The sequence below is a fragment of the Rhipicephalus sanguineus genome, chromosome 6 (genome assembly GCF_013339695.2).
Source record: "Rhipicephalus sanguineus isolate Rsan-2018 chromosome 6, BIME_Rsan_1.4, whole genome shotgun sequence".
NCBI classification, from domain to species: Eukaryota; Metazoa; Arthropoda; class Arachnida; order Ixodida; family Ixodidae; genus Rhipicephalus; species Rhipicephalus sanguineus.
The window spans coordinates 71,717,808-71,744,002 of NC_051181.1; the positions used below are offsets into that span (position 1 = coordinate 71,717,808).

The window sequence follows — 26,195 nt, forward strand, 5'->3', positions numbered from 1 at the left end:
TTTTAACGACTCACGACTGCATTGTAATCACCGCACAGTTGTAAGGCATGTGATACACTATCGCTTATAGGAATCACATCCATATGGCTACACAGGTGATGGGGGCTTCAGGGTGATCGTTTTTATGCGACTTTTCAATCCAAGTTGGTTGGCAGTTATTTGCAGGTTGCACATCCGTTCACGTGCCGAAAGTAAACTAAATGACGTCAAAAGCGTGCTCTTCGTAGCGGTGTTTATTTCGCAATCTTTAACTTGGAAGAGCTTTCAGGTACACTCCAACGAAACAAAAAAATAGTACATGTGACTCCCTTGTGCGAGTCCTGACTGGCTACGTATATGACTCTCTTTAAAGAGACATGTTTACTCTCTCAGGGGTAACACAGCTCTCTGAAGAGAGTATATTGATCTCCAAAGAGCGTTGATGGGTGTCCTTAAAGAGCCAGAACACCTCCTCATCCTCTCCCCCCCCCCCCTGAAACACAAAAATTGCTCTGCGAACGTGAATGCCCAGTGAAGCGCTGTATCAAACACCACACATGCTGACCGGGGGGGGGGGGGGGTATGTTTTTTTATGACGTTGGAGTAATGGTAGTGATAATCTCTGTGGCAGACCGGGATGGGTTCCGCGACCATTTTCAGCAAAACGAATTTCTTCCTTTCGTCGAGCATTGCATTCACGCTACTCTTCTGGTGCCCTTAATTTTCGTGCTATACCAATGAAAGTCTTGGTATGAACTGAATGAGTTGCTTGTCGGGTCTCCCTTTTATATATGAAAGCGAGAAACATACGTGCGGATAAAGAAGGGCAGTCTGACGTCATTCGTAGCCTCCGTGTGAAGTGCAAGGCAGCTGCAACCTAATCTTTACCGGCAACGCGTGGGAGGCTGTTCCCATTGTTCACAGGCGCCTTATCGTCCAGCATGCGGTTTTGATGCTTGTTTTGCGGTTTTTGTTATTGAAACGAATGCTGAGCTCTATGCTGTATGTCTGATTGCAAAGAAAGATATGCCCTTTGCCTTCAGTTGTTAAAGGGTCCCTAAACCACTCAGAGGTCGAAATTTAGTTGTGGCATTGCAGTTGTCCACGAGTCTACAGCGAACGCGTTCGTCGGCTCGTCTGTGTATACCTCTCCGAATGCACTTCCTCAGCGTCCGAGGCGAAAACGTAACGAGCGCGCGCATCTGCTAGCAGAGGAGCACAGAGGTGGTTTAGGGGTCCTTTAACCTGTCGTTTTGTGCTTACGCTACGAAGTGTTCCGACCAATGAGAGGTAAAATGACCATCATCATGAACCGGCACGCGCTCCAGCACCGCCGAAGCACTTGGTACAGATGGCTAACACGGTGGCTGAACGAGCGGCCCCTAATCGGTGTTCACCGCCCGTGTGTTCCCTTGTTAATCTTTAGTGGGCTACTGTGGTAAGTAGCGGTACTTGTCCAATTTCTGTGGCACATATGCGCTATAGGTGTTTTGTGCTGACGCCGCGAAATTTTGCGGCCAATGAGACGTATACGGCTTCGCTCTAACAGAGCCAAAGGACTCTCTCTCTTTTTTTTTCTTATAGTGTATGCCTACCGGTCAGCAGTTACTCAGTCACCTCAGTATGAACATTTTCTTTCGATCTACTTCAAATTCCGCCTTTACTGTCACACGTAATAAGATTGGCAAGACAAGAAAGAAAGTGGACGCCGTTGGCACCCGCAGGCAACGTATCGGAGCGAAGTTGTTCGTTGGAATACGTATAGCGTAGCTTGGTAGGGTAGCGATCCTATATAAATACTGACCCATTGCAAGCGGGGTGCGCAACGCCAACCTGCAGTTACGTTTCCGAACAGTGATGCTCTTTATCTCGTGAGCAAAAGCGTACGTCACCTTTGTGAACCCGGCCGTGGCGGCCGCATTTTCAATGGAGGCGAAAATGCTAGAGGCCTGTGTGTTTAGATTCAGGTGCACGTTAAAGAACCCCAGGTGGTCGAAATTTCCGGAGCGTTCCCTTACGGTGTCTCCCATAGTCATGTCGCGGTTTTGGGACGTTATACCTCAAGAATTATTATTATAATACAGGGCGTCAAAAGTTGTACATGTGTGGAGGTTTTCTCTTCTAGTGAATTATCGATAAATTAAATACACGTAAAAGTGAGTTCATTATTGCTAATGTTGACTGTTACCGGTAGAAAAGGAAGCCCAGAACATGTAAGCAAGTTATTGAAGTTCGTATTGAGGAACTTCAGTATTCAAACCGTGATAATGTGTTTCGGGTTTAAAATGCATTTCTGTCAGGGGGCTTTTAGCTTCACAGCGGATGTCTGGATTCGCACCATAGCGATACTCTCCTGTGATTACAAGGAACAGCTGCCCTACATTGCCTTCGCGTGTGTGCTCTTGTGTATGTGCGTGTATGTGTGTGCGTGTGTGTGTGTGCATAGGCGTGCGCAGGGTTCTCCTTCAGGGGGGGGTGAAGGCGGGCGAAGGTTCCTTAGCAGCGCCCCCCGTCCCTATTAAGCCAATGTATGGGGCAGACTTCGCGCCATCCTCCTCTTAGGTGACTAGGGGGGCGGCCGCCCACCTGCACCACCCCCCCGCGCACGCCTGTGTGTGTGTGCGTGTGTGTGTGTGTGTGTGTGTGTGTGTGTGTGTGTGTGTGTGTGTGTGTATTGAAGCGACAGTCAGGCGCTATCGATGCTGCCAATAAGAGGCAAGGACACCGACTCTTGACAAGGACAACTGTTTAGCACAGTGAGCACGCGCATTAACCACCCCGACCCCGTTTAATCGAATAATTTATTTCTTTATAGAGAAAATTGCCTTTAGGCATAATTACAAACACCACGATTACTGAATCAAACCATAGTCCCTCAATACTATGATCAAACGAACAACTACCCCGAAGCGAGGATTGCTATAGAAGGCTCGGTCGTAGTCGAACATAACCACGTGCTTAAAGTCGCCCTGTATTTAGCATATAACAGTAACAATTGTTGGTGTTGAAGGTCCCGAAACCAGGATATGATTATGAGGGACGCCGTAGTGGATGGCTCCGGAAATTTCGACCACCAAGGGTTCTTCAACGCGTACCTAAATACAAGTACACGGGCCTCCATCACTTTCGCCTCCATCGAAAAGGTGGCCGCCGTGACCGGGATTCGATCCCGGGACCTTCGGGTCAGCATTCGACCACCATGACCACTAGACCACCGTGGCGGGTCTGCATTTAGCATGGACGATCAGAATTACCCATAAGTGGCGACTAAAACAAAATGCTGAAGTTTATCGCTTGCATCTCGAAGAATGTTAAGAACAATCTCAAGATGCATCGGGTCGCAGCTGCAACGTTGCCGGCGTAACAGTCCGATATGGTCTGACGCCGCTGGTTTGTATAACGCAACAATGAATACTTAGCGAGGTTTAGCACTGGGTAAGTAGCTTCGGTAACGGCGTTGCGTACGTGAAAAGGCTGCGTTTAGTATAGAGCTGCGTTTCGCAACTTCGACTCATGCGCACCATGCGAAACGCAGCGTTCTTGCGTGCACAACGCCGTTACGGATGCTACGTATGCGTTAATAAAACTCGCTTCTAAGACTGCTGGTACGGTACACATTTAGAAAATGTCCGTGAGGAGACAACGCGAAAGTGACAAACATTTGGAACCGTGACCTTCATGCGGAATAATTGTTGTAATTTGCTTTTTTTTTAACACGAAAGTGTTTTATGCCGGGGTCCACCAAGTACATCCGTCACGGATATGACGTTAATAAAATGGACGCCAACGGATGAGAAAGAAAAAAACCAAGAAAAAGATACCCCACTGTGATTCAAACCCACGACGTTGCGGCCGCGACGGCAAGCGCCCGACGCTCTACCGACTAAGCTGACTCGGGTGATGCTAGACACGGCGCGAACGCGCCTTATATCTTTCACACGTTCTCTTTCGCGGCGGGCGGAGCGGGGCGGTGCCGCCGTCTGTGAGATGTGAAAAGAAGTAATGCTTCACGATCGACACTTACTAGCGCTTACTCCGAGATTGCGCGCGATATCGGAGGTCATGGTTAAAGCGTCTCGATACCAGAGGTAAACTGGCCGAGATGGCATCGCCGAGGCACCCTTGACGCTGTTACGTTCTTTGCCTTTGGCTTCGTGTTAGCGTGCGTCGGCTCATCGGAGTAGTGCAGCGTCCACGTGCAGCAACGGTATTTCTCCGCCGCCGACTGTTTCAATTGCGAGAGCACCGACTAACAAAACTGCTGCAATATGCGTTGCAGAAAGGACGCGATTTCGACGGGCGAATGTCGTGCCTTGGTGGAGCGAGAGCAGCGCCTGCGAGACAGAGGCCAGCGGGACTGACGCGTTTGCGGCTCAGGCTACGAACCTCTACCTCCCGTGTTGCTGAAGCGCAGTGTGTGTTATGTATGCATGAGCACAGGCGTCGGCTACCCATAGAAAGCGCACACCGTGCCGTTTCTCTCCTTAATTGACGACGCTTTGAAGAAGTGCATACCGGGTATCAGTGTTGATTATGAGCTTGTTGATATCATCCTTACGCGGGATTCACGATTCGCTGTGTCCAAATATATGTTCACACCGTCAGCTACCACAACAGTTTAATCATGATCATGGGCGTTAGTCGTCGCGATAGAGACATGCTGTCAACATGGGTGCATCCACGTCAAACGGTGCTATAGCTGCCAAACACGAATAGACATTGTACAAGCTCACATATATTACTACCCCTTTCAGTCACGGTGTGTACATATGTACACATCAACTTCGAAGTCGCATCACGCTCCGCGTGTTTCTTCAAATGACCTGAAACTTAGTGTGCACATTCGTGCAGGCTTCCTGAGTGGACAAACAGCACTTATTTACCTTCATTATGCTGTATATTGCTGCAGATTCTTACTTTGCTAGAGACACTACCATGTTCGACGATCGTTCGACGATCGTTCGACGTGCGACGTTCCAAGACCAACGTCAAGAGTATTTTTTTTCTTCGCTCGAAAAGCATACAACCAAAAAACAAACTGTGCATGCATTTTGGGCCTAATAGCTGGTTCCTTTTATTCAAGGATTGAAGCTGACTGATTGCAGAATAATTAGGTATTTAATTATACGCTAATTAGCATTAATTACTGTAACTCACACAAAACAACACATTCCTTCATTTTATTTCTTGAAATGTAATACTGAGTGCCTTGAAGTCATGCCATGGAAGTTTGATGCATTTGCACACAGTGCATCATAATTCGTGACTGAAAGGGCTAATAAGCAATAAGCACTACTTCTGTGAAGACACGTTTCACTTTCGTGTTATACCGATTCCCATGACGGAGGGATCGGCCATGTTTTTTTTTGATGATGCATGGCAGTGTATCCGCATAAAGTTCTTCCTTATATATGAATATCAATATCGTTTCGGTCTCGTGAACTTGTTGTACATGCATATATGTCGTGGTAGCTTAGCACGTAAGGTGTCGCACTGCAAACATTGAAGGTTCTGGTTCGATATCCGGCAATGGTGGGCGTATTTCTGTGAGGGTGAAGCGCAGTGAACACCCATTTCCGTTAGAGAACCTCAGCTGTTGGAAATTAATTCGACGTTTCACACTAGGGCGTGCCTCATAATCAGATCGTGGTCATGGCACGTAAAACGCCAGCTATTATTATTATTATTATTATTATTATTATTATTATTATTATTATTATTATTATTATTATTATTATTATTATTATTATTATTATTAATAACCTCTTGTGCGTAACTTAGCTTCAATGGTTTTTTAGCAAGAAGTGTCAGTCACTCTTACACCTTTCGTCAATTTCAAGGCCGGAGGAGCAGCAAGGAAGTGCGGAGCATATAGTGAGAAAACCAACTCGCAAAGAGAGAACGACCTCCTAATAAATGGTCCTAATGACTGTGAACTCGTCTACTCAAGTATCTGGTACATCTAGCAAATAAATTATGCGATGTATCGATGGTACAGATAAACGTTCACGAAATTGAGGTATGTCTTTCACCGGAATTTTCAGCATATAGTAGCTAAGAACGAGAGACATGCATTTCGATCTTAATTATGGTAACTCACGTGACAGAGCTATAGGCATAGTGGACATTTTTTCTTCCAGCCGGTCGCTCGAAAATCTGAGCTGAACATCGAGTAGAGTAGTGAACGTACGGTGTTGTAACCAGACACACGTTCTCATTGAGGAACACGAGTTTAGCGACACGGAAACACATCGGCAGGAAAAGGCTAATTGTGTAGCAAACTCTATACCTACGCTCGCTAACACTGGCAAAGACGCCCGATAGAAATTTCTATGCGCGTCATAGGGTAAGTGACCGTTAAGTAGATTTGCGTGGAATACATGCTTCCGGGCGTGAAGGTTAAGCCGATATCATCGCGTTGTAGGGCACCTTCCCACGGCAGTCGAGACGGGGATACGGAATTTAAAGAAAATGAAAAATAAGGAGGTGAATCAGCTATAGAGCACGACGTTTACGCGAGAAAAGCAAGCATTATTTCGTACAGGGCCAAATACGGCATGAAGTGAAGTAGAGCATTCACGGCCTCTTAGTCCATACGGCCGGAACGGTATAGGACACAGAGCGTGACGATTTTAGCCTGCTAAAGGAATGTCCTTGTAGGAAAGTTCGCCCTGTAGCTGCGACTTAACATCAAAGTAAATGCAAAAGAAGAGCACTGCAAGGAGCTATAGTGACCCGAAGAGCCAAGTGCAGTGCTTCTTGTTTTTACGAGTCGAATAATTTCCAGGAGCTTGATATTCATAAATTTTTGTTCAGGGAAAGGTGGAAACCTTTTGTGCCCTGATCAGCGTCCTGTCCGAAAAGAAAGTACAATGAACAATATATATATGTATATATATATATATATATATATATATATATATATATAATGGTTCGGACTATAGAACAGTGATTGATGTATATAGGAAGTCAGCGCAACGCTGTTATACAGTACTGTAAGATGTCGTCGCAGCCACATACCATGGAAGAGTTCAGACAATCAGCAAACCTGTTAGAGTGCACTTGCGTGCGTGCGTGCCTTCTACGAAGACAATCCGCCTTTGACATTCTACTGTGCTGCCACCTGCTGTTTTGGTAGGGTCCGTGACAACTGGTATCGCCAGAACGAAAGCATACGAGATCAAGAGGCATTTCGTGACTTTTCCGCCAGGGGAAAAACACATGTGCCATGGCGTCGTGGAATAGGCGGATTACAAAAGCGTATCCTTGTGCCATTGATACAAAGCAATATTCCCGTGTTCTGTTTCTAAATACCTCAAGATATTTTCCACACGGACTTTGTATATGTTATCACGGAACAATACATGAAGTTACAAACAAGTTAAGCAAAAAAGTTAGAAAGTGTTATCGAGTTTGTTGTGGATCGACAACCCAATGTCTCCCAAATTTGTCACATTTGCGCGAAACGTCCGCAGATGTGTGAGTAAGCGTATACACAAGGAATAACAGTGCGCTTTGTAAACCGTAATTTCTGACCGCTGAGTGATTGTAACTATTGAAGCACAGTATAAGGAAATAGAATCGCTTTGCAACCTGGATAACACATTACACGCGAATGTGCGAGCGTCTGCAGATTTTACCGCATGAGACGTTGCGAATACAATATTGTATATCTATAAAAACCCTAATATGCCTCTTCTGCATTACATCTCTCTCAAAGAAAGTTGCGTGGTCCAGGGTACCTGCACGCTCTTTCATTCACTGCCTGCGTCTTTGTGCACATATGTAGGTCGTGCGTCTGCATGCGCTTCACATATGGGGAGCCACTTCCGCGAAAGCGTGGGTTCCGTCCGGCTACCAGGAATTGTACCCTGCTGGAATCCGGCCGAGTGCGACAGTCGAAAGGAAGCAACTCGGTTGTGTTCCATGATAGCTTTTTTTTTTACTCTCCCTCCGATTTTCCAAAGTCAAAGAAACAAAAGGAAAGGGCTACAATGATTGGGTGTTCGCGTGGTAGGAAGTCGTAGAAGGTACGAGACGAAGGATTAGTGGTTTTGATTTTTACTTTAGGGAGTATACGACGGTCAGCCCGATGCAAGCAAAACAAGGGCAAACAATCGCGCGTAGGGCATTCTCTGAGTGTCTCTATAAAGGAAGAAGACAAACACGTCGGGCCGAGGGGAGCGAAAAAAAAAAAGATACACTCCCGCAATAGCTTTCTCGCTTGCACTCTATAGACACACTCACGACGTATATGTATACTTTGAATGGATACACCGACACTACAGTGTACTAGAAGTTCTATTCTGGTACACTGTATACCGATACAGTCGATTAGTCAGACGAGACCTCGGTCCTCGTAAACCGAGCAGTTTTGTCACTTGCGTCTATATTCTGTGCCTTTCACTTCGTCGAAGAGCTCTCGGCTAACTTGGGCGGGGATGAGAAATTGCGAGAACGATTTCTCTTCTTGCAGCCCGTGGTCGTTCGTCACCTTTGAGCAATCACTGCGATGACAGGCGCTCTTTAGAAAATGCGACATCAGCAAACCCGATTGCCAAGCAGTATATGTGCATGTAGGGACGGAGGAACCTATAGACTTGCTGCCCCTTGCGACGTTAACTTCACATATACTTTTATAAGTAAACGGATTGTGACAGGATATCCAACAAATTTGCTGGCAGGCTAGTTGGTGATGCACAGTTCATAGGTAAAAACAGCGCAAACGAAACGAAACACAAGTAAGACATGGGACAGAGTGCTGACTTCAAGTAACCTCTTTTTTTTTTTTTTAGTTGAAGTCGGCACTCTGCCCCGTGTCTTCCTTGTGTTTCGTTTCGTTTGCGCTGTTTTTACCTATGAGACATGATATCCACGTGCCAAATCTATATAGCAAAACACAAGATGTCCTCAATAGTTCTTTCGCCATCAATAGCATGCGCAAACAGGCGATAGCAAGGGATTTGCGAGGTGCTGATGTGCGTTGATATATTAATGCGCGGTTTGAAATTTAATCATTCTGAGCCGTCGGTGCCTGTGTGTGCGTGTGGTTGACCCGATATATACATCGGCATCTAGACGGCACAATCTTATCGCAATAGTCAGCTTTTCGTCAGATTCTTCTCCGTGATTTCGAAAAAGCACAATATAACGATTGTACTGAAGCAACACAGCAACAAACGATGGAACGAAATATCGTGGCTATATCGTCGTAAGAATTTGACTGACAGCGATAGGGATGATGGACACTGGCCAAGTTTAGATTAAGTGAAACATGACCAGTGCACGGTGTATCGGCCATAACGAGTGCGCTAGAGTCACTGTATATGCCACCTTTAGGTAGCAGAGTTGCGCATAGGTCTGGCTAGCATTCACAGCTATGCGGTAAAGTAGCACTCCGTTTTTGCAGGCGACATGCCACCCGTGTCGCTGATTGACATGTCTGATGTGTCGAAGACGGCAATAATCATTGACTGTCGATGACTAGTGTTAATTCAGTTCGCTGTAGCGGTGTCGTCGAGAAATACAAAAATTTGTCTGAGCGTTGCAAGCGGTGTTTGGAAGACACATGCGCAACTCTGCTACCTAAAGGTAGCATATACAGTAACTCTAGAGTGAGCGATTGAAGGATGCCATCTCGTGTCGTGGCAAACAACCCCCCTAATCGGACAATATGAAACATCGGCACTTTTGTGCTCAAGATAAATAAGCGAGCAAGTAGATATGATACTCAAGGGGGAGGAATTAACGGGGTAAGTGCCAGAGGCCCCGACTAACTTAACATGAGAACTGACTAATCACAGTGTATGACCAGGAGAAGTTAACAGATGCCTACAGTATATGCGAGTGGAAAACCCTTCCGTAATTCACTGCCAAAGTTCGGGAATCAGCTTCTTCCCAAACAGCTCTACAAACTTACCTGAATGAGTAGACCTGTAATACATAGCTAACCTATACAAGAACTATTCGTCTGATATCTTGTCTGATTTGCCTGTTACTTCACTTCTTAAAACTGTATTTATTTGTTGTACTTACTCAAATAGTGATGCAGGTCGACCTTCTGGTTGTGCATTGCGCAAACATTCCTTTATGCTACCACTAGATGCGCTGTGCTTTGTTCATTTTGAAATAATCGTGTTCTTTATTTAGCTGGGTTTTTAGAGCTTAAGCCCTTTTCTGAAGTTTCTCGTTAGGTGAACTTATTTATTGTTGTTGCAACCCCGTTACCATAACGTACTTAATGTTGTTGCAAGAAGAGGACCTCTATTCTTGGGTCCTTAGGGTAAATGAATGAAGGGAATTCAGTAAAACGGTATATATTGACAACACTTATTTGGACAGTGCGTACGGTATCCGATTAGCGTTCGCGCTTTGTGCATTTCTCTCGCAATCAAGATGCGAGCTATCTTCGGGAAGTACGCGCGCTGTTGCCATTATAGCCGTCTATTTCAGTGTTGCTACTGCCAAAGTATCTTCGCTGAAGTGCTCACACTTCACACCTCCGAATATGTGTGCCATGTGAATACTAGAGCATTACATCCCACAAACAATGAAGGCTTGAGACGGACAGAGAGCAAAGAGCTAGCGACACTGTACGTGCGCTGCCAGAAAAAGAATGCGAAGTAAAACGTATAAGATATAAGAAATTGAAGGCTTTTATGTCGAAGGACTTCGAGGCACGCTGTGAAGGCAGCTTCAACTTATTTTATGTACGTAATTGTTTTTTTTTTTCCTTTGCACGCTCCGCAATTTGGTCACCCCGTAAACTCTTCGCGAAGTAAGCGGTAATGGCGTCCTCCGTACAGTGGAGCCATGCATGCTTCTTTTGTGGCGTCTCTGGAGTGGTCGACATTCCTTGCCAGCTCGTTAATCTCCCGACCTCCTCTCCCAAAGGCGGAGCGAGGGAGAAGCTGCAGTGCGCCTCAGGAGCACTTCGCTCATTTAAGTTCTTTCTTTTCTTTGTACACACCTGAAGTTTCTTTTTGTTCGCAAGAGCACCCTGTATACTTGTTTGACTTCTGAGCACACGTTTTGACTTTTTCTGTTTAAACTGGATCTTTCTCGCGCGCGATCCCTCGGTATACGCAAAGGACACTCGAATGGCGTCAGGGACGTCAGTGAGAAAGAACTATTCATTAAAAAAAAAATGCCGAGTTCACTCTCGCAGTGCTAAATTCACATCGCGAAGTTAACCATCTCATCACTTCCCCCAAGGCAAGGCCGGGGCCCCTGCAGAAATGCGCGGCACAGTCTTAATTCGTTCCTCGCGCATACTTCCTTTTATACACGCTTCTTCATTTCTTTCACATAGCTCGCTGTGCGTTTGTTCTTTTTCTGTTCCCGACTTTTAAATACCGCAAGTGGATGGATGAGCTCGGTTGCCTTGTCCTGCTGTGCCGGTGCCGGAGGCAAGAGCCGAATGTACTCGTGATTTATGATGCTGGCCTCTGGTCTGTACATGCTTACTATCGTTTAACTCTCCCGTGTTTCGTGTGTCACCCCATTTCTTTTTTTCCTGTCGACCACGAGCGAATTAGACGCTGCTTGGACAAAAAAGTTAAACGGAATAAAGGCGCGGTCAACCCTGCTCAGTGGAACGGTAAGGAAATGCGATAATGCCTTTTTACATATGGCCTGCGCGTGTAAGAAACTCGGCCCTGCGGTTTAGCGTGCGGCCGGCGGTGCTTTCTAAGCCATTTGGCTCGCCTGTTAGGAGGGACGCCCATGCCCCGTTTATTCCTGTTCTTCGGTGTGTTGTTATTGGATGTCTTGTTGATGTATATTTTTTTGTTCTTCGGGCTTCATTAGCAAACTTCTGGCTTGTCGTCGAATGCTATTTGGGCGTATCTAATACGGAGAAAACTTGAAACCAAAGCTTTCTTAGAAGGCTATTTGATGAACTAACATGACTTTGGCACATAGTGGACACATTAGAGAGTTTTAGGGCTGGGTCTCCCCAAGCACTTGCGTTCTTCTGCACGTCCCTTGCGGGCAGCTGGCGAGCGGAAGGCGGGAAAGAAGGAAACAGAAACGGTGAAGGCAGGGAGGTTCACCAGAAAAGCTTCCGGTTGGCAACCCTACTCCAGGGGATTAGGGAAGGGGTATGGAAAGATGAGAGAGAGAGAAAGGATAAGAAGGAAAAATAAGGAAAGACGCAGTGATTTCACTGGGAGGGTATACAAAAGAACGCAAGGGCTTGTAGATCGAATGGCTAAGGCTCCCCGGCACTAAAACTCTCTATTCACTCCTAGAAGAGTATACTATATGTCCCTGAAGTTGGCTAAACAAATAGATTTTTGTCACCACGGGAGTCACTCTGATTGTGTAATGTAAGTTTTCCCAATGCAAACGTTGTGAGCGGAGCGGTTGATCATGTTTTCTAATCTCAGTGCTTTAATTTTCGACTTTTTATTCGATATAAGCGTGGAGCAGGCGTTACCCATTACTGTACAGAGTGTTCTTTCTGCTAACAGTTATGTTCTTTACTTTTCGCGGTGAACATTCGTTGAAGGTGTACAAAGATGTTGATAGTGCGCGCTTTGTCTTTTGTGGCAATAAATGTCAGAGGCGCGTGTACCGTGCGATGTCAGGGCACGTTAGACAACACCACATGGTTGAAATCTGCGGAGCCCTCCACTCGGCGCGCCTCGTAACGACATCGTGGTTTAGGCACGCCAAAAACCCCTGATCTTAAACACATATATATGTATATTTTTCCGTAAATAGCCATGTCGCCCCTGTGGCTACAGTATCTTAAATTCATGCGTCTGGTAGTGATGCAGAACTATCGGTAAATTGACTATCGATAGTATCGATAGTTTCTTTGAAACTATCGATAGTGTAAACAAACTATCGATAGTGCTACTATCGACAAACTATCGATAGTGCAATCGGTAGTACCATCGTTAATATTACTATAGCGATATTACTGCCACGCGTGTTCATTGCTTTGTTTTGACGTTCCCCTCGTTACGTGGGGATAAGGACCTCACAGAGAAGAAATGGAGCTCGGCCCTCAAGAGCTCGGAATATCAGCAACAACTTTGGGCCGTCCAGAGAGCCTGCGATGCGGCGGTTAGGCTAGGTCTAACTGTCCGAACGTGGGAGCGGCCCGCGGTGTCACCCTAAGGGGTGGCACTTCTCCGGATCTTTAAATAAAGTTCTTCGTACCGTACCGTATTCGGGTTTCACCCACAAAGACTGTTAGCAACGTTTGACGCAGACCGCTTCGTAATCTTTGAGAAGTTTCACAATTGCTTAAGATCATTCTGTTAAGATTACGCGCCGGACGCGAACAGTCAAGCTTACGCGAGCACCAGCGATAGCGCTGGAAGGTTTGACGACTGCTGTATAGAGGACAACGCGTTCCATCGATGATCGGATTACTCAACGGCTGACAACTGCTCCCGCCGCTATCAGTGCGCAGCATGTATCGATTGTATTTTGAGTTTTGATTTTCTGGGCACAAGTTCGCCCAAATAAAGATGTCCTCATTTCCCAGTCTTGCTGCAGCATTTTTCACCGTCACAACCACGTGACAATACTATCGATAGTGGTGTGAATAATGATGCGGTTGCTGGCCGGCTATATTGCCAAAATAGTTGCGATAGCCTACTATAAGCATCGCTTAATTTATGAGCATTTTTCGGCAGATAAATAATTATTTCCGCCGTGAAAATGGCGGAAAATATCCATCAATAGATTCGTATCCGAAAGCAACCAGTTACACCTTACAATGACCTTCTTGATATTTTTTTTATTTTGAAATCATAAAATGCAATGTCAATTTGAAGCCGCGCAGTCCCACCACATGTGAAGGCTTCCTTTCCGCTAAAGCTGAACAGTTTGACTTTATGATCATGTGTGAGCAAAGCACTCTGGCGAAGAACACAAGCAGGTCAACTTTCTTGCCCTTCAGCCTGCTCCTCCGGCTGCACTATGTACCACGTGCGCGGGGAACCAAGTTTATTCTGCAGTGAGTCCGCGCTGTTGATTTTATACTATCGATAGTACCATCGAATTTTTTACTATCGATAGCGCTATCGATAGTATTTTTCACCATCGATAGTTCGATAGTGAGTCAGCTATCGATAGTATCGATAGTACCATCGATAGTTCTGCATCACTAGCGTCTGGACAACGATTGCGCGGCTTGCGATAAGCGTCGGCTGCCTACCATCGTTCTCTCGACGAGGCCTAACTACACTCTAAACCGGGTAACCCTTACTATAGGTGCACATTTTCAAATCCTGGTATACCTATATTTTAAAGGTTAAAAAGTAACTTATATGCGCGTAACCCTTATTATAAGTATACAGGAAAATATGTAACCCTTAGTAGAGTACGTGTTAGATACTTATTTTAAAGGTTACTTGTCGGCCTTTCACCCCTCAAAACGTTGGAATAATATACTTAAAAAACAAACGTCCTCTGTTAAAATCTGTGCTACGTTTTTTCGGCATGCGTGGTAGGTTGTATACCGTTCACACACGCACACGCACACACACACATGATATATATATATATATATATATATATATATATATATATATATATATATATATATATATATATATATATATATATATATATATATATATATATAAACGGTGTAGAAGCTGTGACGCAGCTATCCTGTATAGTGACGATTTTCACACACGACCAAGGTTTTTGCAGTATATTCCAATGTTTTGGGCAGCGATCGGCCCAAACACTGGCGCAGTTTCGAGCGCCAATTTCGAGCGTAAAATTTTACATGATCTTTTCAATCTTCTACCATCCTTCGTAAAAACGGCAGGTAGTACACAGAGCACAAATAATGTGCGATATTGTCAAGAATTCACATCTTGTCATTTCTATAGCGAAAACATGGTGAGGCGTGGGCACTGCTTCAAAATATAATTTTCGAAAATCCCGTTCAATCAATTCCTTTGGTGTTTTGCCGAAGTGCCGATATATAAACCTGTCGGGCATGTCTTTCGTACAAACACACACATTCCTTTGTTTCAGACTTCACAAATTACAACATGAGTCCCGACTCAAGAATCCCCTTTAGAGGGATGTCAGCTTTCGACAAACCTTATTTACATTTTATTCTATTCGATAAATGCTTTGCTTGTAATGCACTGAAATACGGCTTATTTTATCCAAATAGACCTTTGCAGACTTTGGGGTGGCCTTAGGACACAAAGCACTGGAATAAAGAAGCCATGTATCTTGCAACATAAGCAGATATTTATATATATTGAACATCGGGAGTTCACTTCTAATTTCAATAGCACTCCACGTGACTGCTGATGATGCTGCGGTAGTGTATTGTATGCTGCTACAATTATACCACATAAAATATTTCAGCTTAAGTATATAGGCCGCGTAATTCGCCACACAGATGTGTGACATACTTAGAAAAGAGTTCAAAGTGACGCAATCGAAAGATTTTTATTCGGAAAATCGCAGACAACAAGAATTATGTAGGTCTAACTTAGTCCCAAGGACGAAACTAGTAAACAAGAAACAGCGATTAGTTCGGGCTACAATGAAACCAAAGTAACGTAAAAATTATGCTAACAGTACTGTGCACTTCGAAATACCATAAAAAAGTGCCTGCTTTCTTGGCTTGAAAAAAGTCAGAGAGATTTTTTTACTCTTTACTAGGAATGCACAAAGAAGTGGCTTGCGAAACTCGACTACTGGTAGTATTTGAAGTTCGTAGATAAAAGCTACATGTACCATAAAAGACAATACGGAGACCCGTCCCTGTAAAGTGCCTTATTTTAAGGAGTAATCCTCTTGTTCAAGTGCGTGAAAAAACACTTTAAACGCTTGCATGTTGCTGTGCTGCCGCGGGGACAACTTCACGTGACAGCACAAGCTTCTGCGTTAGCAAAAGCATTTGTGAAAAAATGTAAGGGTACTCCAGGCTCTTAATACAGTACAATAAAGGCAGAGGATGAGAGCACGCTCCAGACCACCAGTAGAAAGTTGAATCACTTCACTTGGACCGCCAGCAAAAATGCGGACTCCCTCCGAGCTAGTGACTATATGTGGAGTGGTAACAGCAGGCTCTCCTGAAGGCAGCGGCATCTATGAATGTGTAAAAAAATAATGTAAACATACGTGTTATATACATATATGTATATGTGTATATATAAATATATATATATATATATATATATATATATATATATATATATATATATACAGTCGAGAAAGGAAGACAAAACGTACGAAACAAGCTTTACTAACGTTTCGGCAGGAGGGCCTGCCTTCGTCAGAGTGAATGGTTTGAGATGCCACGCAGGGCATATATACAAGGCGCTTGCTTCCATATCGCAAGACTAAGTGATAAATAAGGACACAAATAAATATATCGCTGAAGCTAGACGCCAACTGGATGATAGGTCGTTTTACAAACGGCTCGATGCCGATCCGACTGAAGACTATAAAGCAATGCTAGATAGCACAATAAGGGCACTGATAAAGGATAAAAATTAAATGAAAGGGCAGTTTCTTTGATCCCTCTAAATCCGGTCGCAGGTAGATTCTACTTGTTGCCAAAGATTCATAAACAAAATAACCCTGGTCGCCCAATTGTTTCCGGCATAGGTACAGTAACAGAAAACCTATCACGTTACGTAGATGGCCTGATCAGCCGGATACCATCCACGTTTCCATCATTTTTACGTGATACTGACCACTTCCTGTCAGATATTAACAACCTTACTGTACCCCAACACTCTCTCCTTGTCACTCTCGATGTTGCATCTCTTTACACAAACATACCTCACTTGGACGGTATAAGGGCCGTGGTTGAGCTTATGATCACTCCGCTCTTGATAATTCTATTGATAGCTCCACTATAGCTATCCTGCTGGAAATGATACTACGGTATAACAACTTTGAATTTAACGAAGTGCATTACGTTCAGGTAAGCGGTACGTCAATGGGTACAAAAATAGGGCCAAATTATGCGAATATCTTCATGGGAATCCTTGAGAATAATTTCTTGTCGGGTCGTTCGTTGAAGCCATTTTACTATAAGAGATTCATTGACGACATATCATAATTGGTCACATGGAGAGGCGGAACTTTTGTCTTTCATTTCGGACTTTAACAATGTTCACCCCTCCATATCATTTTCGCACACATATTCACCATCACTATTAACTTTCTCGACGTGACAGTATGTCTGAGTAGTACGAAATTAACCACGAAACTGTACCGCAAGCCCACCGACAGACACAGGTACTTACATTTTGAAAGCAGCCACAAAAGGCATTGCAAATCGAGCATACCTTATAGCCAGGCCTTACGCTTTAAGCGAATATGCTCAGAACAGTCTGATTTTGATGCTAATTGTAACCGACTACGCACTGCACTTCTTCAACAGAAATATCCGCCGAAGTTAATCGATGACGCAGTAAAGCGCGCCGACGCATTAGACCGAACAGCACTCAGTAGAACGAAGGAAAATGCTAAGAGTCGTTCACAGATTAACTTGGTGTTAACCCATAGTGCATCGGCCCCTAATGTCGCAGTTATTCTTCGAAAACACCACAACATGCTTATGCAGAGCGAACGTCTTACAAGAGCCTTTCCAGAACCACCCCGTGTTGTCTACAGACGAGGCAAAAATTTGCGCGATTTGTTAACTTCCTCTAAAACCAAAGGCAATGACAACACCCACATGGTTGGTTGCCATCCTTGTAAAAAGCCCCGTTGCAAAGTGTGCGCTCACATGACAACGGCTACCCTGGCAACCGGCACAGCGACTAACTTCAAGTTGAAAATCAGGGGCGATTTCAATTGTGACTCAGCGAATGTGGTTTATTGCTAGAATGCTCCATCTGTCATATACAGTATATAGGTCAAACTGAAACTGCCTTTAGGTACCGTTTTAACAATCATAAAGCTCATGTGCATGCCCTTCCTCACTTACCAGTTTCGAGGCATGTCACCGACGCAGGCCATTCCTTTAGTATATCAGAGCCACAATACTTGAATCAGGTTTTAAATCACATCATGAACGCGAGGTTAGAGAATCATTCCTAATTCATAAATTCAAAACTTTGTCTGACGGAATGAACGAGAGCTCGGGTGCACTTGCTTGCATTTTGCCTTGTTAATCACTATTTTATGACAACGTATGTTGCTTGCGCGCGGTTCACTATTTGGCTATCATCGCGTACGCAGCGCCTGCGGCCTGTCACTCATTATTTTGAACGTACATGCTTTGCGCGCTTCTTGTATCTAATTTATTTATTTGTATTATTTTCATCCATGTTTGACCGAGATTATCCTGCTGCCTTTATGTCCATATAAACTACTGTACGAATTTCGCGGTGCTCTTTGGTTTGTGCGCAGTTTGCAGTTTTTGTTTTGCTGTTTTGTATACTTTGTTCAATGCACACAAGTTTCTATCTATCCAAGATGTGCCATACTATTATTGTACATTGGCACGTGCATTGTGATAACCACGTATATATCTTGATTTGCAATATCGCCTGTCCAAAAAAGTGAAAATCACTTAGTCTTGCGATATGGAAGCAAGCGCCTTGTATATATGCCCTGCGTGGCATCTCAAACCATTCACTCTGACGAAGGCAGGCCCTCCTGCCGAAACGTTAGTAAAGCTTGTTTCGTACGTTTTGTCTTCCTTTCTCGACTGCATTTCCCACCGGATCCATTGAACTTCATCCTCGCATATATATATATATATATATATATATATATATATATATATATATATATATATATATATATATATATATATAGAGAGAGAGAGAGAGAGAGAGAGAAGTAAACCACGAGGCAATTGCAAAAGAGTATTATTCAACTGCTGCTACGTCGGCATGGTCTTGCTAATGGTCTCCGTGTTGCAAGAACGTATAACGCTTCGTTAAAAGCTTTGCCGAGTAGCTTTACCATTCTAAATTCTTACTAATTTGTCTATCGTACTTAAGTAATCATACATTGGATTATTTCCTTCAGCAACACGCTTTGAAGAGCATTTGAATATATTGTTCAGCTCATTCACTTACCTCACTTATGAGAGCATATGTTGACTTCGGCTGTAAGTAGTTCATGAGGTCCAAAAGTGTACATTCATGTCCTAGTCTTTCGGAGCGCACTTTGAGGGCACTGGTCACCTTTTTCTCCAGGTCACTGATGTTCAGCTGAAACCTCAGTTCCGCCTCAATGCACAGCTAAAAGGAACTGCAAAAAAAAAAAAACAAAATTAAAGCATTTGGAGCTAACAACAGCATATTATGCTTCATACAACTCTATTCACTAGATTTCAATGCACATTTCTGATCATAGCGATACTGTGACAAAATATTTAGGTTTATCCCAATTTCATCTAAACAGTGGATCGCTGAAAATTTTTCGTAGCTTATTTGTTCATTGTCGATAACCTAGCACCAGGTAAAAGTGAAGATATATAATGAAATGTAATAATAATAATAATAATAATAATAATAATAATAATAATAATAATAATAATAATAATAATAATAATAATAATAATAATAATATATGGGGTTTAACGTCCCAAAACCACCATATGATTATGAGAGACGCCTCCGGAAATTTCGACCACCTGGGGTTCTTTAACGTGCACCTAAACCTAAGTACACGGGCCATGTATAATGAAATGTAGTTGATGTGTTAAACTTGGGTAAACTTTTCATAAATATTTTGCACAGTATCGTTTTCAGTGCTTGCTACAATGGTCATTTTTTGTGAATAAATGCGCACCCTTTTAGCTATTTCAATATTGTCTTCTGAAGTGCAAAAACATTCAAATAGGGCAGAGCTGGACAAACCTCAAATTCCACAAGAAGCATCTCTTTTCTAAGTTGGTCTTTTCACCCATCCTGTGAGCAAGTGTTATTGTGAATCACTAAAAAGAGTCGTGAAAAGTCTTATATGCAAATATACGCATTTTTGAACACTCTATGAATACCAACACTTTACTTACAATTTCGTCCACCAAGAAGTACCGAGGTAAATGATCTGCATGTGTCACAGCATTCAGGAATAGGTATTTCCAGAAGGCGCCTCATCCTTGCCATATCATATACCACACCGGACAAGCTAGATGAATCCAATGCCTGAAATTCATGAATTTTTCTGTGAGTACCATGTCAAGCAATCCAACTGCATAGGACCTCATGCAATATGCAGATGATTAATCAACTCTAGGCACTTCACAATTTTTGTGCAAACGTGCCAGGCAACAAACCTGCAACTCAGAGGCAGCACTTTCCTTTGTAAGGACAAATGTGTCTGTGGAGGCTGGGAAACTTGTTGCTCTTTTCTTTTCCCTATGCCTTCTAACTTTGCGTGCAATTGATAGTCTTTGTGTGAGCATACTCTGCAAAACAAACATCCATCAATTCTTTTGGGTGTTGTAAAGCCTTTGCAAGCTATGGTAAAACGAAGTAAAAAGGCAAATAAAAATCATGAAAAACAGCAAGTACACACTGCTATTCATAGCTGTTGAGTACTTTTTAAAAATTGATTAATTTTAAGAAAACATTATTCAAGCTGAAAATTGATTAATTTAATGTTGCACAAACTCGGTTAACCAACTTGAATGTGACTGCACTTGTTAGCTCATGTTTAGCCTTTGACTTACATAGACATGGCTTCGTGTCTGCTGAAGACGCCTGCCTGGTTTTGGATCTTCCCACATGTACCATCGATACTTTTTAGAAAGTGTCTTCCCAAGCGCATCATACTGCCAGCGGCACTCTGCTGTGTTGCAGCTCGTAATAATCTGATTTTCACTGAAAATGTCAAATACAATGAATATTTCATAACAATAACGCTTCTGGGTTAGTTTCAAGAAATACATAACACGCAAGCATCATGATTAGGTAATAATTGAGAGCTAAATCAGAAGACCAGAGATGAAAACGATACGACTTACTCTAAGGATAGAGCAATTTCCGCTCGAAGCTGGCGACACAACCTTTCATGTTGGCTTTCCGAACTAGCGTTTCCTTGCAGCAGTGGCTGTACACATTCCGAAAAACGATGGCAAGCTTTCAAGCAGCCACTTCAGGAATTCTTGAACAAATAATCTGTATTGCAAAAGGTAATGATGAGGACATGAGTTTGTGCAAAGTAACACAGAGAAAATTTGAACAAGATACATAATATTACATCTGGGCAAGAGGAAATTCGTGAAGGCATTTCGTAATTGCATAACCCCCAGGCGCAAACGACGGCTCCGCTACGAAAAGCGACAGGAGCCGCAAAGAAAGGCGAGCGGGTATAACATAGAGAAATCTTATCTGTAAATGGACATGCAACAGGTAATGAACGCAATCTATCTACCAAGCTTGAGTGCGGAGGGCGCCGGCGGCAGCGTCTTCACAAAGCCGAAAACAATAAACGCGCGCCCACTTCACCTCCACATGCGCCATGCTTAAACAGACACCGTAGCCTCGTTGATAGGAGGCTACGGTACATAGCAATGTCGCACTGTGCTACTAGAGAAACTATTCGTGTAAGAGTTAAGGACGCAGTCCACAACACAGAAGAGTTTGCAAGTGCTACCGACATTCGAAATGCTACGCGCAGGCACATGTAATTTGAACAAACGGCACTTACCAAGCTCGACTACCTTCCCGTGGACTCCCGGGCAATGGTCGCAATACTCGCATTTTATCTTCGACGGACCAGTCACTGTATACTGCTGGCAGTCGCACACCTGTTTGTTACATCGGCCTCTTAAAACGCCGAACATGTCCTTGTTCGTGAAGGCCATGGATGCGGAGAGAGGTACCCCAAACCACCGAAAACTAATTCACGAGGCGCGAAACGTACAACCGCCACGCCGACATAATAGCACGCTTCTCATAAAGCACGAAAACAAAGCATCAAGGAGAGATGAAACTGACAAAATGGCGTCTCCTGTTGAAACTTCGAGAGGCAACAAGCGAGCCTCTCTAGCGCTTTTATTGCGTGAGAAAGTTGCGCCGCCGTGTATAGGTTACTGTGTAAGGGTTACACTTTAGTTTTTGCTAATGTAACCTATAAAAGCGCTCCGAAACCTATATTTTCTGAGCAGATGGACACCGTATCCCTTAAACATCGCGGAAAGCATTAAAAAGTCAAAACAACTCTCGCTGTAACCCTTATTTTATGGGTTAAAACTGCGTATGGGTTGCGGTATGAGTTACCGGGTTTAGAGTGTAGCTTTAACGAGGCCGAATCGTGCCGAGCCATGTCCCCGTTTATCCAGGCGCTAATGAATCAGCTCGTGACGTCGCTTGACTGTTCGTGTCTGTAGATAACGGCAGTGCGCATGTGTTCTTCGACGGGAAGCCGAGAGCCCCCGCTTCTGTGATTAGCATCGCCGCTTCGAAAAAAGGGGAGCTCTCGCGAGCTCCTTTCGGACTGCACGCAGTAATCGCGGCGGCGCGGCAAGCAGATATACGTCTTGTTTAGAGACGAGATACGAGGCAAACCTGCTTGAGCATTCGTCGTATCGCTGTCGTCGACTCGGTGGCGAGGCGACACTTATTAGGAGTAATAGAGCGCTTGCTTTCGAGATGTAACGAGATCCGATCCCCACATGTGCTCGTGAAGACAAGTGAGCTCGAACCAAGCACTTTTGAATCGCATTCTGACTTTCTGTTTATGCAAATAGGTGTTGGTAACATGCACAAGAAAACCGCGGTATGTTTCCTTGCTGCAAAGCACCTTGCAGTGAAACATGAACAAGTGATTTAAACACGTGATGTAAGATTACGTGCGTGTGGTTAAGTTGGTCAGCGAAACTAGGAGGTCGTTTCTAAACCTTCTTTTGTTAGGAAGCAAAGCTGCAGTACAGGTAACTAGTGTACAGCTATCCGTTTGTTCATCTGTGCGTGTGCGCGCGCGTTTTTTTCTGGTTTGCGTTCTGCGGCTTGCCTGATGCGATTTTACTTCGAGTGAGCATTTCCATACTTATTCGCTGTAAGCATGATCTACTCATTGTGTATACAGCAATGTGCAGGGTGTGATGTCTTTAATTTCCTTGCAAAATCGCCGTCATTAGAGGCAGGCATATGCGATGACGTTTGGCGAAAAGCAGAAGTCCTTTGTTGATCATTTTGATGTTTAACGTTTGCAATGTAACGTGCTGTGCAACTATAATGGTGCAACAATACGGCTTGGTACATTTCTGTCATTGCGTGCTTCCACGCTGCACGTGAAAATGCCCCTCGCAACGAAGCAGTGCATCCGTTCAGGGGGGCGAGCGTCCGCTCACGCCGCAGATGACACATGCACACCGCGCGAGCCGCTGTGCAGCCCTTAACGAAGCGCGGCCATATAACGACAGTCCCTATTAGACGGTCGACGGCGCCGCTTCTGCAGCGCGCCCGTCGACGCAAATCAAAGGGCGCACCGCCGCAAAACGGTCCGCGCGTCGCCATGTCATTTGTCAGCCCGTTGCCGCCGCTGTGCAGCAGCGCACTGTTCTCTTCCGCCGGCGCCGCGAAGCTAGGCTAGCGCGTCGTTTTCTCGCTGACGAACCGTGCCCGCACGGAACACAAGGCCCTGCACTGGCGGCCAACGAAGCGGCCAACATCTCTTTGGCCTCGGGGGCCTTTTATTTTGAGCCCACGGGCGGTGCAATCTAGGAGCCGTCGCGTTGTGCCCCATCTGGAAAGAGAGCGCGAGAGGGAAGCCTGCTTACACTCGTCAGCTCAGAAATAAGGCGGGGAATCGAGGAGGGGGGGTATCGTCGCAAACGGGAGCAAAACGCGGATCCCCAGGTTCTCTTTGAGATAAGAGACCGCTTCGGAGGAGTGCGCCGTCATTAAGGCGGCCACAAAAACACGTGCGGCGGATGCTTCTGCGGCATCGTTTTCTCCCTCCCTCGCTCGCCCCCCCCCCCCCCCCCCCCCCCCCCCCCCCCCCATTGCGCCACGCTTTTCTCGAGCGGTTGTCACCCATTCGCGACGGTTGTGACGGCGGGAGAAAGCAGAGCACCACGTACACGCATGGAGTTCGGAGTTGAGGAGATTTGGCGCGCGCGAGCTTTTGTGTAACGCCGACTGAGGATTATACGCGTTCCAATACTGCGTGCGGGTTGTGTTTGCCGGTTTCATTGCTCACATTGTTTCTTTTCGTTTTTTTCTTTTCTTGTTTTTTGCCGTATGGTTTTCTAGAATAGGCCTAATGTTACTGTTGCGGCAGATAGAATCACAGAATAAATAAAGTAAAAGCATTAAAAGGATAAAGCACTTGGTTTTTTTTATGAATCCGGTGATTGATCATATATTTGTTCGACATCTATCTGTTCTCGCTGTCTGCCAATTGACATTCGGAGCCCTAAAATAAAAAAAAATCGTGGATGAGTATCCCAGAAAGGCAAAAACACAAAATTGTTTCAAAACTAAGCATACCTACACTCTAAGGCAAAAAAAATGGAAAAAAAAAGAGAGTAACTGCGGGTTTTAGTCCTAAAGACCAACTGTTACTCCCCAAAAAGACCAACTGGAACAAGGTAGCTGACATGTCTTAAGTTGGGGGAGTAACCGTTTAGTGTTAGGTTGGAAGGGAGCAACAGAAGGACGAACGGCAACAGTTGCTCTCGGCGCGCAACCGTTGCTCTCCTGCAGGACGCACCCTGTATCGGTCGATGCATGGGTCACATTTTCTTGTGGGCTGGCGTAAGGAAACTACTTTTTGTTAACCTAACAGAGAGATACGCACGCTAATATGGACATTTAGCGTTGTAGTCATCAGTGGTTCGAACTTTTCCGCTATAAGTCGTGATGTTCGTGCACTCTAACAGTGCAAAAGCCCCTACATCAGATGACATCGATTGAACGTGCACGTCTGCTTATGGAGACACAACGGAGAACAGACATGCGACAGCATGGAGAGGTGTAATAGGAAACGCGTAGTATTGTGCCACTTGTTAATCACTTCGTCAGCAGCTCCAGATACTCATCTCAGCTGAAGATTGCTAAGGATGTCCCTATCTACAAAGACGGAGACCCTATTGACCCTGCTAATGACATGCTAATATCATTGCTCAGTACCATTAATACTATATTTGAAAAAAATTCTGACCAGTCGGTTCCACAAATTCATTGAAAAATATCAGGTTATGGGCCCGCAGCAACATGGCTTTCGTCCGAATCATTCAACCTCGTCAGCAGTGTTAACGTTAACTCAAAAAATTAATGTAGCTTTGCAAAATAATATACTTGTGTGTGTCACATTTTTAGACCTGAAAAAAACCTTCGATACAGTTGATCACAACATACTTTTACATAAACTGAAACATTATGGTTGTCGCGGCAGCCCATTGGATCTGCTTACTAGCTACCTTCATGAGCGAGTGCAGGTGGCAAGAATGAACAATATTACGTCATTACCAAAGAATATGCGCACTGGAGTTCCTCAAGAATCCGTCCTTGGGCCACTTTTATTTTCATTATATAATAATGACCTCCCACAATGTTTAGACGCTAGTGAAGTTCTTATGTACGCCGATGACACTTGTATTGTTATAACAGCTGACAACATTTGTGATCTGGAAACTAAAGCAAATAAAGAATTAAAAAAAGCAAGTGAATGGTTTGTGATGAACAAACTTACTATAAACGTCAAAAAAACTAAATATGTGGTGTTTCGAACGCGAAACAATATGATCATCATCATCATCATCAGCCTGTGTACGCCCACTGCAGGGCAAAGGCCTCTCCTATGTTCCGCCAATCAACCTGGTCCTGTGCTTTCTGCTGCCACGTTATACCTACAAACTTCTTAATCTCATCTACCCACCTAATTTTCGGTCTCCCCCTCACGCGTTTGCCATCTCTTGGGATCCAGTCAGTTACCCTTAATGACCACCAGTTTGCACAAAGCTTTCCTCGGGATGCTACGCACTCTCACAAGCGCGCCATCATCTCGATACTAATACTCTGCGTATTTTATATTTCTCACTCATCCACAGATATATCTCATACTGTAATGAATCATGGGGTGCGACATACAAAACTTATCTTGAACCTGTACCCAAACTTCAGAAACGAGCCCTGAGAATAATTACCAATTCAGGCTACGACGAGCCTAGTCTGCCTTTGTTTATGAAAATGAATATTTTGCCCTGTGATAAGATACACGAATTAAAAATTGCCACGTGTGTTTTCAATGTTGTCAAAAACAACCTGCCTTTTCATGTTTCTTTATTTTGCACATCT

At 44.3% G+C, this 26,195-nt stretch overlaps 1 protein-coding gene across 2 annotated transcripts in view; it reads left to right on the forward strand.

The window, feature by feature from the left end:
- The window catches only part of LOC119395878 (uncharacterized protein DDB_G0271670), an 88,389-nt gene that overhangs the window by 29,052 nt on the left and 33,142 nt on the right, over positions 1–26,195 (forward strand). The gene's annotated exons all lie outside the window — the stretch shown is intronic.